Source organism: Pecten maximus, unplaced genomic scaffold (assembly GCF_902652985.1).
Source record: "Pecten maximus unplaced genomic scaffold, xPecMax1.1, whole genome shotgun sequence".
NCBI classification, from domain to species: domain Eukaryota; kingdom Metazoa; phylum Mollusca; class Bivalvia; order Pectinida; family Pectinidae; genus Pecten; species Pecten maximus.
In genome coordinates, this window is record NW_022982807.1 from 14,729 (window position 1) to 30,679 (window position 15,951).

The following is a 15,951-nucleotide window of genomic DNA, read 5'->3' on the forward strand; positions in this document are numbered from 1 at the left end:
TCTTACGTGTACGACAATTTTTTTTTTGACCTGGTAGACGAAATTCGGCAATCCGGAAAACTCGTAATCCGGACGGTTTGGACTGGGAACGAAGGTGTTCAGATTATCGAGGGTCCACTGTATTATTTCAATATAATTAATTTTTCTTTGTTTTCATGGTAAATACTCAAATGTGATTGGTCGAAAAATTCTTTTCATTCTTCTATGAAAGAAATTCTGAGAATGGTGCGAAAAATATGACGTCACAATACGACAATTGATGTTGCGTATTGATTTGAGTAAAAGAATCCAATTTAAAACCAGTAAAATTGTACATAAAAATGTTTTAAATTAGAAAATCATTTTCAAAAATTAATTATAAGCGTTGATGTCAATTATTTTTCAGTTTCATCGGGGAATGAAACAAATTTTGTTTGCAAACTTCTGTATGAATCCGTGTAGCGGATTCTTACAGAAGTTTGCAAACAAAATTTGTTTCATACCCCGATGAAACTAAAAAAATATGACATCAATGCTTAAGCAATATAGTATATAACAGTACATGGTATTCAAAGGGCATATGTTGTCCGCCCATAGGACTCTTGTTAAAGATGTCTCTCTGATGTTATATTGTGATTGCTGCCTGCATCCTTTTATATTACATGTGGGCCAGTACAGTACAATTCAGCAATGATTAGGGAAAGATGATTTGTATTTGCTATGTCTACATTCACAGAATTTCAATATCACAAATCATGAAGTAGAAAATAAGTATAATGTTTTCGCGTGGTGTAGTCGGTATCACATAGATACAAAATGTTGAATAAATAAGTAATAAATGAATGAACCTTAAACATCAAATGATGCTAAAATAACTTGATAAGTGAGGTGGTCTGTTCGGTAAAAAAACTCGTAAAAAGTAGCTGATAATGAAGTAAATGTCAGTTATGAAATAATCACATCTGCTCGAAAACATATTGGCCATTCTAATGTCTAGATGTGATGTAGGGGTGAGCAATGTAAGATTCTCTGGCGACATTGTTCTGAGATCTATAATTGTTTTACATGATACAATGTATTTCAGAATAGTACAATCTAATATTGTTTTGGGCTAGTATCACACATTGGAAAAAAGTGATACTGTATGTCTTCATTTTGATGAGAAATGTATTACACTGGTGAAATTGGAAGACTGGAAACTTTTTATCTGTCTTTACTATTATTTTCTTCAATGAAGCTAGTAAATCTTGTGTATATCTGATCATCTAAAATTTTCGAATGTTTTAAAGGAAATTAGTAAACTAATTAAAGCATACTACTTTTTGAAACTTAAATGAATGATATAAAACTTAAAATTCCTAACATTAAATAATGTTTTCATAGAATGAGGATTGCCTGTTCTGTTAAATTTTTTAGTACACACGGTAAGTTATCAAATTAAATGATAATGTTTATTTAGGCAAAAGAGCATGGTACACGAATAACAATACAACAATGTGTTACACATTGAGTACATATTCAAAATTTATAAAAAATATCAGCTATTATTTGGATTATCACAATTTTACACAGATTTTACAGGGTACCAAGTATTATATTATTACAGTTTTACACAAATTTTACAGGGTTCCAAACATTGTATGATCACAGTTTAAATTTCACCAAGGATGGCCCATGAAAGCTGGTTAATAGCTTATTTCCAATATTGGGTCCTCAAAATGATGCACTCAGCAAACTGAATGTAGAATCTATGATACTTTTCTTCAAATTTTGAAATTTTTAGTGACATGGTATTAATTTGTACATAAATGTAATGTAATACTGTACATAAAAAATATCTTCATGATACCATGTGAGTTATCTCCCTTGTTCCACAGAATAAATTGGTATTCCATATTTGTTCATTTGAATAATATCAGATGATGTATATTTCATTGCTTCCATCACTATCTGTAAAGATGTTTTAAAAAAATTATCCTGAGCTTAAAGAATTTAGACAATTAGTGAACATGTTTATTCCATTTATTGGATCAAAGCAAAGCTGTCTTGGAACTGGTTGAATGGTCAAATTGATTGCCAATTACATTTGCAAATACGCAAAACTAATAATCAAATAGAAGAAAATTGAAATTAATTGGTATTGTATGTTGATGGCCCATAGGGAATCTTAGACATCAGTATCTTATGATCTTATGATGTGTTGAGGAAATCTCCATTTTATGGCCTTGGATTAATAGTGAATAAGCTGTGGTTTTATCCAGAATAGCCAGACATTTTGATTATATAGTTATGATTTAAATAACCATCTCCTGTGCCAATTGTTTTCTTTCAACCTGGAGGTGTGGCTCAGTTAAATTCTGCTTTCCTTAAACTTATGTATCTTATCCTTAAAACTCCTTAAAAGTGGTTGTAATATTTTCAGAAATAAAACAATTAAATTTATAAGTAATTTCTAACAAAAATTCTCCAGTTTGTGAAGGCTATCCGATAGAAAAAACTTCAAACTTTAATTAAGAAATAATTAACGATGATTTGTGTATTGTTGCAGGATATACAACGAGGACGAGGATATTTTGCAATTAAATTAATAACAAAGGCCACAGGCCTGAGTTATTAATTAAAATTGCAAAATATCCAAGTCCGAGTTGTATATCCTGCAACAATACACGAGTCAAAGTTGATTATTTCTGTTCTACCATGTACTGTTTAGTTCTGAGATCTAGTACCTCTTTCTAATAGAAAACGGCAAAGAACCCCCGGGAAAACCTTGCATTATTTTGTTGAAAAAATATACATTTATTACATTTTTACCAGTGAAATATCAAAAATTATTCATTCTATAAAAGTGATATTTTTCTTCATATTTATCACTAGTGAAAAATATCACTTTTGCTGATTTGACCAATCAAATGAATGATTAGAAAATACCAAAATAATTGACCAATCAGAAAGCCCGACATATATCTCAGCACCTGGACAGGGGGAACTACATTTTTTGTTTACAAATTATCGCTGTAGGCCTAGTTAGCATACGGGGTAGGTTTTTCGTTGATAAAAAATGTAATAAACAGAATATCTAACAGTGTCTTCAGTAATACCAAATATATTTCACTCGTGTGGCTAATATTTAGATATTTTTCACTCGTGCTGCGCACTCGTGAAAAATATCAAAATATTAGCCCCACTCGTGAAATATATTTGGTATTACTGAAAACACTGTTAGATATCCTCTATTTCTTTACGGGCACTACAGTACTACAATCAAGAACATCTATCATATGGCATTGATTTTTTAAAATAAAAAAAGATGAAAAAAAGCGGCCTTCGTAGGATTCTATCTCGCGTCGTGATAAAAAATAAGCAAATTAAGACTAACCCATTAGCCCACTCGGCTACAGTAACCATAATACTTCAGGGTGAATATTAGATACATAAGATAATGTAACAGCCTTGACTCACGAGCGAGTATTATTGGAAAATAATGCATTGTTTTAAACCAATTAAAACTGGCGTTGCATAGCAAACATGGTAGAATTTGATATAAATTTCACATCATTTGAACTTCAAACGAGCGAATAAAGGGATGAGGTCACTAGTAATAACATATAGTAAATTATTTAGTTATGTGAGTCCTTTAAATCTGGAGATCTTCTGCTTTCAGGCTAGGTCTGTATTCATGCCGATCGCATTGAAATTGTCTGTTTTCAAATGCTGCTAATGATAATCAGGAATGAAGGATTGGAATGTGTAAGATGAAGTTAATCATACCATTGAAATATTATCTGCTAGGTAATGTATGGTACCAATAAACTTGAACAGGCACTACTGAATATTTCATGCAGTACTAAATCACTAAGTCTCTATTTGTAAAATTAGTTTGTTATTCATGGAATATTGTCAAGAATTTATAGGGAATGTAAGCTTTACTGTGGTCTATAACAATGTTTAAATTTCACGGAATGCTGATCAGCGCTGCTTTGCGGTAAGAACCATCATCACTGTATGTGGAATTGTGCAGATGATAGTTACCAGATCACTGCTGCCGTTCTGTATTGTAGGTCTTATGTCTAACCCTGGAGATTTGGAGAGCAAAGAAGGCTTTGTTTAAGTTATTTGTACAATTCCTTACCAATGTTATTCAATGAGATTTAATAATGTCTAGTGCCAATAAACTGTCTCTTCCTGACAAAAGAATTGTCCAGGGTATAGATCTGTCATGTTAACTTCTTTATATTGTTTGGATATCACTGTTGTCCCAGCCAGAGGTGGACGATATCAAGGTTTTTTTTTGGCGTTTTTGGCAGCTCTGAGTTAGTATTTTGATATCTTGGTCAGACTCTGAAAGCCTTTAACAATAGAACAACCTGGATTTGGCAGATAATATCACTCTTATAAGGACAAGAAAACCTGAACAACCACCACTTATAGTTATACCCATACAGATAATTTCACTCTTATAAGGACAGGAAAACCTGAACAACCACCACTTATAGTTATACCCATACAGATAAAAACTGTCATAAGACACCACCACTTTTACCCATACAGATAAAAACTGTCTTAAGACACCACCACTTTTACCAGTACAGATAAAAACTGTCTTAAGACACCACCACTTTTACCAGTACAGATAAAAACTGTCTTAAGACACCACCACTTTTACCAGTACAGATAAAAACTGTCATAAGACACCACCACCTTTACCCATACAGATATAAATTGTCTTAAGACACCACCACTTTTACCAGTACAGATAAAAACTGTCTTAAGACACCACCACTTTTACCAGTACAGATATAAATTGTCTTAAGACACCACCACTTTTATCCATACAGATAAAAACTATCATAAGACACCAGCACCTTTACCAGTACAGATAAAAACTGTCTTAAGACACCACCACTTTTACCCATACAGATAAAAACTGTCTTAAGACACCACCACTTTTACCCATACAGATAAAAACTGTCTTAAGACACCACCACTTTTACCCATACAGATAAAAACTGTCTTCAGACACCACCACTTTTACCCATACAGATAAAAACTGTCATAAGACACCACTACTTTTACCAGTACAGATAAAAACTGTCATAAGACACCACCACTTTTATCCATACAGATAAAAACTGTCATAAGACACCACCACTTTTATCCATACAGATAAAAACTGTCATAAGACACCACCATCTTTACCCATACAGATAAAAACTGTCTTCAGACACCACCACTTTTACCAGTACAGATAAAAACTGTCATAAGACACCACCACTTTTACTCATACAGATAAAAACTGTCTTAAGACACCACCACTTTTATCCATACAGATAAAAACTGTCATAAGACACCACCACTTTTACCCATACAGATAAAAACTGTCTTAATTAAGACACCACCACCTTTACCCATACAGATAAAAATTGTCTTAATTAAGACACCACCACTTTTACCAGTACAGATAAAAACTGTCATAAGACACCACCACTTTTACCCATACCGATAAAAACTGTCTTAAGACACCACCACTTTTATCCATACAGATGAAAACTATCATAAGACACCACCACTTTTATCCATACAGATAAAAACTGTCTTAAGACACCACCACTTTTACCCATACAGATAAAAACTGTCTTAATTAAGACACCACCACCTTTACCCATACAGATAAAAACTGTCTTAAGACACCACCACTTTTACCCATACAGATAAAAACTGTCATAAGACACCACCACTTTTACCCATACAGATATAAACTGTCTTAAGACACCACCACTTTTACCAGTACAGATAAAAACTGTCATAAGACACCACCACTTTTACCAGTACAGATAAAAACTGTCATAAGACACCACCACTTTTACCAGTACAGATAAAAACTGTCATAAGACACCACCACTTTTACCAGTACAGATAAAAACTGTCTTAAGACACCACCACTTTTATCCATACAGATAAACACTGTCATAAGACACCACCACTTTTACCAGTACAGATAAAAACTGTCTTAAGACACCACCACCTTTACCCATACAGATAAAAACTGTCTTAAGACACCACCACTTTGATCCATACAGATAAAAACTGTCATAAGACACCACCACTTTTACCAGTACAGATAAAAACTGTCATAAGACACCACCACTTTTACTCATACAGATATAAATTGTCTTAAGACACCACCACTTTTACCAGTACAGATAAAAACTGTCATAAGACACCACCACTTTTACCAGTACAGATAAAAACTGTCATAAGACACCACCACTTTTACCAGTACAGATAAAAACTGTCTTAAGACACCACCACTTTTACCAGTACAGATAAAAACTGTCTTAAGACACCACCACTTTTACCCATACAGATAAAAACTGTCTTAAGACACCGCCACTTTTATCCATACAGATAAAAACTGTCTTAAGACACCACCACTTTTACCCATACAGATAAAAACTGTCATAAGACACCACCACTTTTACCCATACAGATATAAACTGTCTTAAGACACCACCACTTTTACCAGTACAGATAAAAAACTGTCATAAGACACCACCACTTTTACCAGTACAGATAAAAACTGTCATAAGACACCACCACTTTTACCAGTACAGATAAAAACTGTCATAAGACACCACCACTTTTACCAGTACAGATAAAAACTGTCTTAAGACACCACCACTTTTATCCATACAGATAAACACTGTCATAAGACACCACCACTTTTACCAGTACAGATAAAAACTGTCTTAAGACACCACCACCTTTACCCATACAGATAAAAACTGTCTTAAGACACCACCACTTTTATCCATACAGATAAAAACTGTCATAAGACACCACCACTTTTACCAGTACAGATAAAAACTGTCATAAGACACCATCACTTTTACTCATACAGATATAAATTGTCTTAAGACACCACCACTTTTACAAGTACAGATAAAAACTGTCATAAGACACCACCACTTTTACCAGTACAGATAAAAACTGTCATAAGACACCACCACTTTTACCAGTACAGATAAAAACTGTCTTAAGACACCACCACTTTTACCAGTACAGATAAAAACTGTCTTAAGACACCACCACTTTTACCCATACAGATAAAAATTGTCTTAAGACACTGCCACTTTTATCCATACAGATAAAAACTGTCTTAAGACACCACCACTTTTATCCATACAGATAAAAACTGTCTTAAGACACCACCACTTTTATCCATACAGATAAAAACTGTCATAAGACACCACCACTTTTACCCATAAAGATAAAAACTGTCTTAAGACACCACCACTTTTACCCATACAGATAAAAACTATCATAAGACACCACCACTTTTATCCATACAGATAAAAACTGTCTTAAGACACCACCACTTTTACCAGTACAGATAAAAACTGTCTTAAGACACCACCACTTTTATCCATACAGATAAAAACTATCATAAGACACCACCACTTTTATCCATACAGATAAAAACTGTCTTAAGACACCACCACTTTTACCCATACAGATAAAAACTGTCTTAAGACACCACCACTTTTATCCATACAGATAAAAACTGTCTTAAGACACCACCACTTTTTCTAGTACAGATAAAAACTGTCTTAAGACACCACCACCTTTACCCATACAGATAAAAACTGTCTTAAGACACCACCACTTTTATCCATACAGATAAAAACTGTCATAAGACACCAGCACCTTTACCAGTACAGATAAAAACTGTCTTAAGACACCACCACTTTTACCCATACAGATAAAAACTGTCTTAAGACACCACCACTTTTACCCATACAGATAAAAACTGTCTTAAGACACCACCACTTTTACCCATACAGATAAAAACTGTCATAAGACACCACCACTTTTACCCATACAGATAAAAACTGTCATAAGACACCACTACTTTTACCAGTACAGATAAAAACTGTCATAAGACACCACCACTTTTATCCATACAGATAAAAACTGTCATAAGACACCACCACTTTTATCCATACAGATAAAAACTGTCATAAGACACCACCATCTTTACCCATACAGATAAAAACTGTCTTCAGACACCACCACTTTTACCAGTACAGATAAAAACTGTCATAAGACACCACCACTTTTACTCATACAGATAAAAACTGTCTTAAGACACCACCACTTTTATCCATACAGATAAAAACTGTCATAAGACACCACCACTTTTACCCATACAGATAAAAACTGTCTTAATTAAGACACCACCACCTTTACCCATACAGATAAAAACTGTCTTAAGACACCACCACTTTTACCCATACAGATAAAAACTGTCATAAGACACCACCACTTTTACCCATACAGATATAAACTGTCTTAAGACACCACCACTTTTACCAGTACAGATAAAAACTGTCATAAGACACCACCACTTTTACCAGTACAGATAAAAACTGTCATAAGACACCACCACTTTTACCAGTACAGATAAAAACTGTCATAAGACACCACCACTTTTACCAGTACAGATAAAAACTGTCTTAAGACACCACCACTTTTATCCATACAGATAAACACTGTCATAAGACACCACCACTTTTACCAGTACAGATAAAAACTGTCTTAAGACACCACCACCTTTACCCATACAGATAAAAACTGTCTTAAGACACCACCACTTTGATCCATACAGATAAAAACTGTCATAAGACACCACCACTTTTACCAGTACAGATAAAAACTGTCATAAGACACCACCACTTTTACTCATACAGATATAAATTGTCTTAAGACACCACCACTTTTACCAGTACAGATAAAAACTGTCATAAGACACCACCACTTTTACCAGTACAGATAAAAACTGTCATAAGACACCACCACTTTTACCAGTACAGATAAAAACTGTCTTAAGACACCACCACTTTTACCAGTACAGATAAAAACTGTCTTAAGACACCACCACTTTTACCCATACAGATAAAAACTGTCTTAAGACACCGCCACTTTTATCCATACAGATAAAAACTGTCTTAAGACACCACCACTTTTACCCATACAGATAAAAACTGTCATAAGACACCACCACTTTTACCCATACAGATATAAACTGTCTTAAGACACCACCACTTTTACCAGTACAGATAAAAAACTGTCATAAGACACCACCACTTTTACCAGTACAGATAAAAACTGTCATAAGACACCACCACTTTTACCAGTACAGATAAAAACTGTCATAAGACACCACCACTTTTACCAGTACAGATAAAAACTGTCTTAAGACACCACCACTTTTATCCATACAGATAAACACTGTCATAAGACACCACCACTTTTACCAGTACAGATAAAAACTGTCTTAAGACACCACCACCTTTACCCATACAGATAAAAACTGTCTTAAGACACCACCACTTTTATCCATACAGATAAAAACTGTCATAAGACACCACCACTTTTACCAGTACAGATAAAAACTGTCATAAGACACCATCACTTTTACTCATACAGATATAAATTGTCTTAAGACACCACCACTTTTACAAGTACAGATAAAAACTGTCATAAGACACCACCACTTTTACCAGTACAGATAAAAACTGTCATAAGACACCACCACTTTTACCAGTACAGATAAAAACTGTCTTAAGACACCACCACTTTTACCAGTACAGATAAAAACTGTCTTAAGACACCACCACTTTTACCCATACAGATAAAAATTGTCTTAAGACACCGCCACTTTTATCCATACAGATAAAAACTGTCTTAAGACACCACCACTTTTATCCATACAGATAAAAACTGTCTTAAGACACCACCACTTTTATCCATACAGATAAAAACTGTCATAAGACACCACCACTTTTACCCATAAAGATAAAAACTGTCTTAAGACACCACCACTTTTACCCATACAGATAAAAACTATCATAAGACACCACCACTTTTATCCATACAGATAAAAACTGTCTTAAGACACCACCACTTTTACCAGTACAGATAAAAACTGTCTTAAGACACCACCACTTTTACCCATACAGATAAAAACTATCATAAGACACCACCACTTTTATCCATACAGATAAAAACTGTCTTAAGACACCACCACTTTTACCCATACAGATAAAAACTGTCTTAAGACACCACCACTTTTATCCATACAGATAAAAACTGTCTTAAGACACCACCACTTTTTCTAGTACAGATAAAAACTGTCTTAAGACACCACCACCTTTACCCATACAGATAAAAACTGTCTTAAGACACCACCACTTTTATCCATACAGATAAAAACTGTCATAAGACACCACCACTTTTACCAGTACAGATAAAAACTGTCATAAGACACCACCACTTTTACCCATACATATATAAATTGTCTTAAGACACCACCACTTTTACCAGTACAGATAAAAACTGTCATAAGATACCACCACTTTTACCAGTACAGATAAAAACTGTCATAAGACACCACCACTTTTACCAGTACAGATAAAAACTATCATAAGACACCACCACTTTTATCCATACAGATAAAAACTGTCTTAAGACACCACCACTTTTACCCATACAGATAAAAACTGTCTTAAGACACCACCACTTTTATCCATACAGATAAAAACTGTCTTAAGACACCACCACTTTTATCCATACAGATAAAAACTGTCTTAAGACACCACCACTTTTATCCATACAGATAAAAACTGTCTTAAGACACCACCACTTTTATCCATACAGATAAAAACTGTCATAAGACACCACCACTTTTACCCATACAGATAAAAACTGTCATAAGACACCACCACTTTTACCAGTACAGATAAAAACTGTCTTAAAAACACCACCACTTTTACCCATACAGATAAAAACTGTCATAAGACACCACCACTTTTACCCATACAGATAAAAACTGTCATAAGACACCACCACTTTTACCAGTACAGATAAAAACTGTCTTAAGACACCATCACTTTTATCCATACAGATAAAAACTGTCATAAGACACCACCACTTTTACCCATACAGATAAAAACTGTCATAAGACACCACCACTTTTACCAGTACAGATAAAAACTGTCATAAGACACCACCACTTTTATCCATACAGATAAAAACTGTCATAAGACACCACCACTTTTACCCATACAGATAAAAACTGTCATAAGACACCACCACTTTTACCCATACAGATAAAAACTATCATAAGACATCACCATTTTTATCCATACAGATAAAAACTGTCTTAAGACACCACCACTTTTACCCATACAGATAAAAACTGTCATAAGACACCACCACTTTTATCCATACAGATAAAAAATGTTTTAATTAAGACACCACCACTTTTATCCATACAGGTAAAAACTGTCATAAGACACCACCACTTTTACCCATACAGATAAAAACTATCATAAGACACCACCATTTTTATCCATACAGATAAAAACTGTCTTAAGACACCACCACTTTTACCCATACAGATAAAAACTGTCATAAGACACCACCACTTTTATCCATACAGATAAAAAATGTTTTAATTAAGACACCACCACTTTATCCATACAGGTAAAAACTGTCATAAGACACCACCACTTTTACCCATACAGATAAAAACTATCATAAGACACCACCATTTTTATCCATACAGATAAAAACTGTCATAAGACACCACCACTTTTACCCATACAGATAAAAACTGTCATAAGACACCACCACTTTTACCCATACAGATAAAAACTGTCTTAAGACACCACCACTTTTATCCATACAGATAAAAACTGTCATAAGACACCACCACTTTTACCCATACAGATAAAAACTGTCATAAGACACCACCACTTTTACCAGTACAGATAAAAACTGTCTTAAAACACCACCACTTTTATCCATACAGATAAAAACTGTCATAAGACACCACCACTTTTACCCATACAGATAAAAACTGTCATAAGACACCACCACTTTTACCAGTACAGATAAAAACTGTCTTAAGACACCATCACTTTTATCCATACAGATAAAAACTGTCATAAGACACCACCACTTTTACCCATACAGATAAAAACTGTCATAAGACACCACCACTCTTACCCATACAGATAAAAACTGTCTTAAGACACCACCACTTTTACCCATACAGATAAAAACTGTCTTAAGACACCACCACTTTTACCCATACAGATAAAAACTGTCATAAGACACCACCACTTTTACCAGTACAGATAAAAACTGTCTTAAGACACCACCACTTTTATCCATACAGATAAAAACTGTCATAAGACACCACCACTTTTACCCATACAGATAAAAACTGTCATAAGACACCACCACTTTTACCCATACAGATAAAAACTATCATAAGACACCACCACTTTTATCCATACAGATAAAAACTGTTTTAATTAAGACACCACCACTTTTATCCATACAGATAAAAACTGTCTTAAGACACCACCACTTTTACCAGTACAGGTAAAAACTGTCATAAGACACCACCACTTTTACCAGTACAGATAAAAACTGTCTTAAGACACCACCACTTTTACCAGTACAGATAAAAACTATCATAAGACACCACCACTTTTATCCATACAGATAAAAACTGTCTTAAGACACCACCACTTTTACCCATACAGATAAAAACTGTCTTAAGACACCACCACTTTTATCCATACAGATAAAAACTGTCTTAAGACACCACCACTTTTATCCATACAGATAAAAACTGTCTTAAGACACCACCACTTTTATCCATACAGATAAAAACTGTCTTAAGACACCACCACTTTTATCCATACAGATAAAAACTGTCATAAGACACCACCACTTTTACCCATACAGATAAAAACTGTCATAAGACACCACCACTTTTACCAGTACAGATAAAAACTGTCTTAAAACACCACCACTTTTATCCATACAGATAAAAACTGTCATAAGACACCACCACTTTTACCCATACAGATAAAAACTGTCATAAGACACCACCACTTTTACCAGTACAGATAAAAACTGTCTTAAGACACCATCACTTTTATCCATACAGATAAAAACTGTCATAAGACACCACCACTTTTACCCATACAGATAAAAACTGTCATAAGACACCACCACTTTTACCAGTACAGATAAAAACTGTCATAAGACACCACCACTTTTATCCATACAGATAAAAACTGTCATAAGACACCACCACTTTTACCCATACAGATAAAAACTGTCATAAGACACCACCACTTTTACCCATACAGATAAAAACTATCATAAGACATCACCATTTTTATCCATACAGATAAAAACTGTCTTAAGACACCACCACTTTTACCCATACAGATAAAAACTGTCATAAGACACCACCACTTTTATCCATACAGATAAAAAATGTTTTAATTAAGACACCACCACTTTTATCCATACAGGTAAAAACTGTCATAAGACACCACCACTTTTACCCATACAGATAAAAACTATCATAAGACACCACCATTTTTATCCATACAGATAAAAACTGTCTTAAGACACCACCACTTTTACCCATACAGATAAAAACTGTCATAAGACACCACCATTTTTATCCATACAGATAAAAAATGTTTTAATTAAGACACCACCACTTAATCCATACAGGTAAAAACTGTCATAAGACACCACCACTTTTACCCATACAGATAAAAACTATCATAAGACACCACCATTTTTATCCATACAGATAAAAACTGTCATAAGACACCACCACTTTTACCCATACAGATAAAAACTGTCATAAGACACCACCACTTTTACCCATACAGATAAAAACTGTCTTAAGACACCACCACTTTTATCCATACAGATAAAAACTGTCATAAGACACCACCACTTTTACCAGTACAGATAAAAACTGTCTTAAAACACCACCACTTTTATCCATACAGATAAAAACTGTCATAAGACACCACCACTTTTACCCATACAGATAAAAACTGTCATAAGACACCACCACTTTTACCAGTACAGATAAAAACTGTCTTAAGACACCATCACTTTTATCCATACAGATAAAAACTGTCATAAGACACCACCACTTTTACCCATACAGATAAAAACTGTCATAAGACACCACCACTTTTACCCATACAGATAAAAACTGTCTTAAGACACCACCACTTTTACCCATACAGATAAAAACTGTCTTAAGACACCACCACTTTTACCCATACAGATAAAAACTGTCATAAGACACCACCACTTTTACCAGTACAGATAAAAACTGTCTTAAGACACCACCACTTTTATCCATACAGATATAAACTGTCATAAGACACCACCACTTTTACCCATACAGATAAAAACTGTCATAAGACACCACCACTTTTACCCATACAGATAAAAACTATCATAAGACACCACCACTTTTATCCATACAGATAAAAACTGTCTTAAGACACCACCACTTTTACCCATACAGATAAAAACTGTCATAAGACACCACCACTTTTATCCATACAGATAAAAAATGTTTTAATTAAGACACCACCACTTTTATCCATACAGATAAAAACTGTCTTAAGACACCACCACTTTTACCAGTACAGGTAAAAACTGTCATAAGACACCACCACTTTTACCAGTACAGATAAAAACTGTCTTAAGACACCACTACTTTTACAACTACAACAGGGCTTAAATTGTCTTGATAAAGACCAAATATTGTCCCTTCTAATTAATTACGTTATTTTTTCTGGTCATTTCTGGTAGATTATATACATATATACATAATACCCAGGTAGATAGATTATATATACATAATACCCAGGTAGATAGATTATATATACTTAATACCCAGGTAGATAGATTATATATACATAATACCCAGGTAGATAGATTATATATACATAATACCCAGGTAGATAGATTATATATACAAAATACCCAGGTAGATAGATTATATATACATGATACCCAGGTAGATAGATTATATACATATATACATAATACCCAGGTAGATAGATTATATATACATAATACCCAGGTAGATAGATTATATATACATAATACCCAGGTAGATAGATTATATACATATATACATAATACCCAGGTAGATAGATTATATATACATAATACCCAGGTAGATAGATTATATATATACATGATACCCAGGTAGATAGATTATATATACATAATACCCAGGTAGATAGATTATATATACATAATACCCAGGTACATGTAGATAGATTATATACATATATACATAATACCCAGGTAGATAGATTATATACATATATACATAATACCCAGGTAGATAGATTATATACATATATATATACATAATACCCAGGTAGATAGATTATATACATATATACATAATACCCAGGTAGATAGATTATATACATATATATATACATAATACCCAGGTAGATAGATTATATACATATATACATAATACCCAGGTAGATAGATTATATATACATAATACACAGGTAGATAGATTATATATACATAATACCCAGGTACATGTAGATAGATTATATACATATATACATAATACCCAGGTAGATCGATTATATACATAATACCCAGGTAGATCGATTATATACATAATACCCAGGTAGATAGATTATATATACATAATACCCAGGTAGATAGATTATATATACATAATACCCAGGTAGATAGATTATATATACATAATACCCAGGTAGATTAGCCAGATTGTCGTGGTAAAATGAGATCAGTTGCTTTCAATACACACATCTGTATGCAGAGTTGGCCTGTTAATTTATTTTGTGTGAGGACAACTCCTCTACAGTCTAAGGGGCCTTGCTAATTAGAAAATTGTCTGCCCTTGTGTCGCAGTGTCGCATCCATCAATTTATAAATCAAATCACGAAAACAATTGTCCTCGGGATTTGAATTAACACCCGGTCCTAGTAGTACTTATCTGCTAACTTAATCAGTCATGCACGAAGCATGTGGAATGTCAATTGTATCACCTTTTTTACCACTGAATTGAAT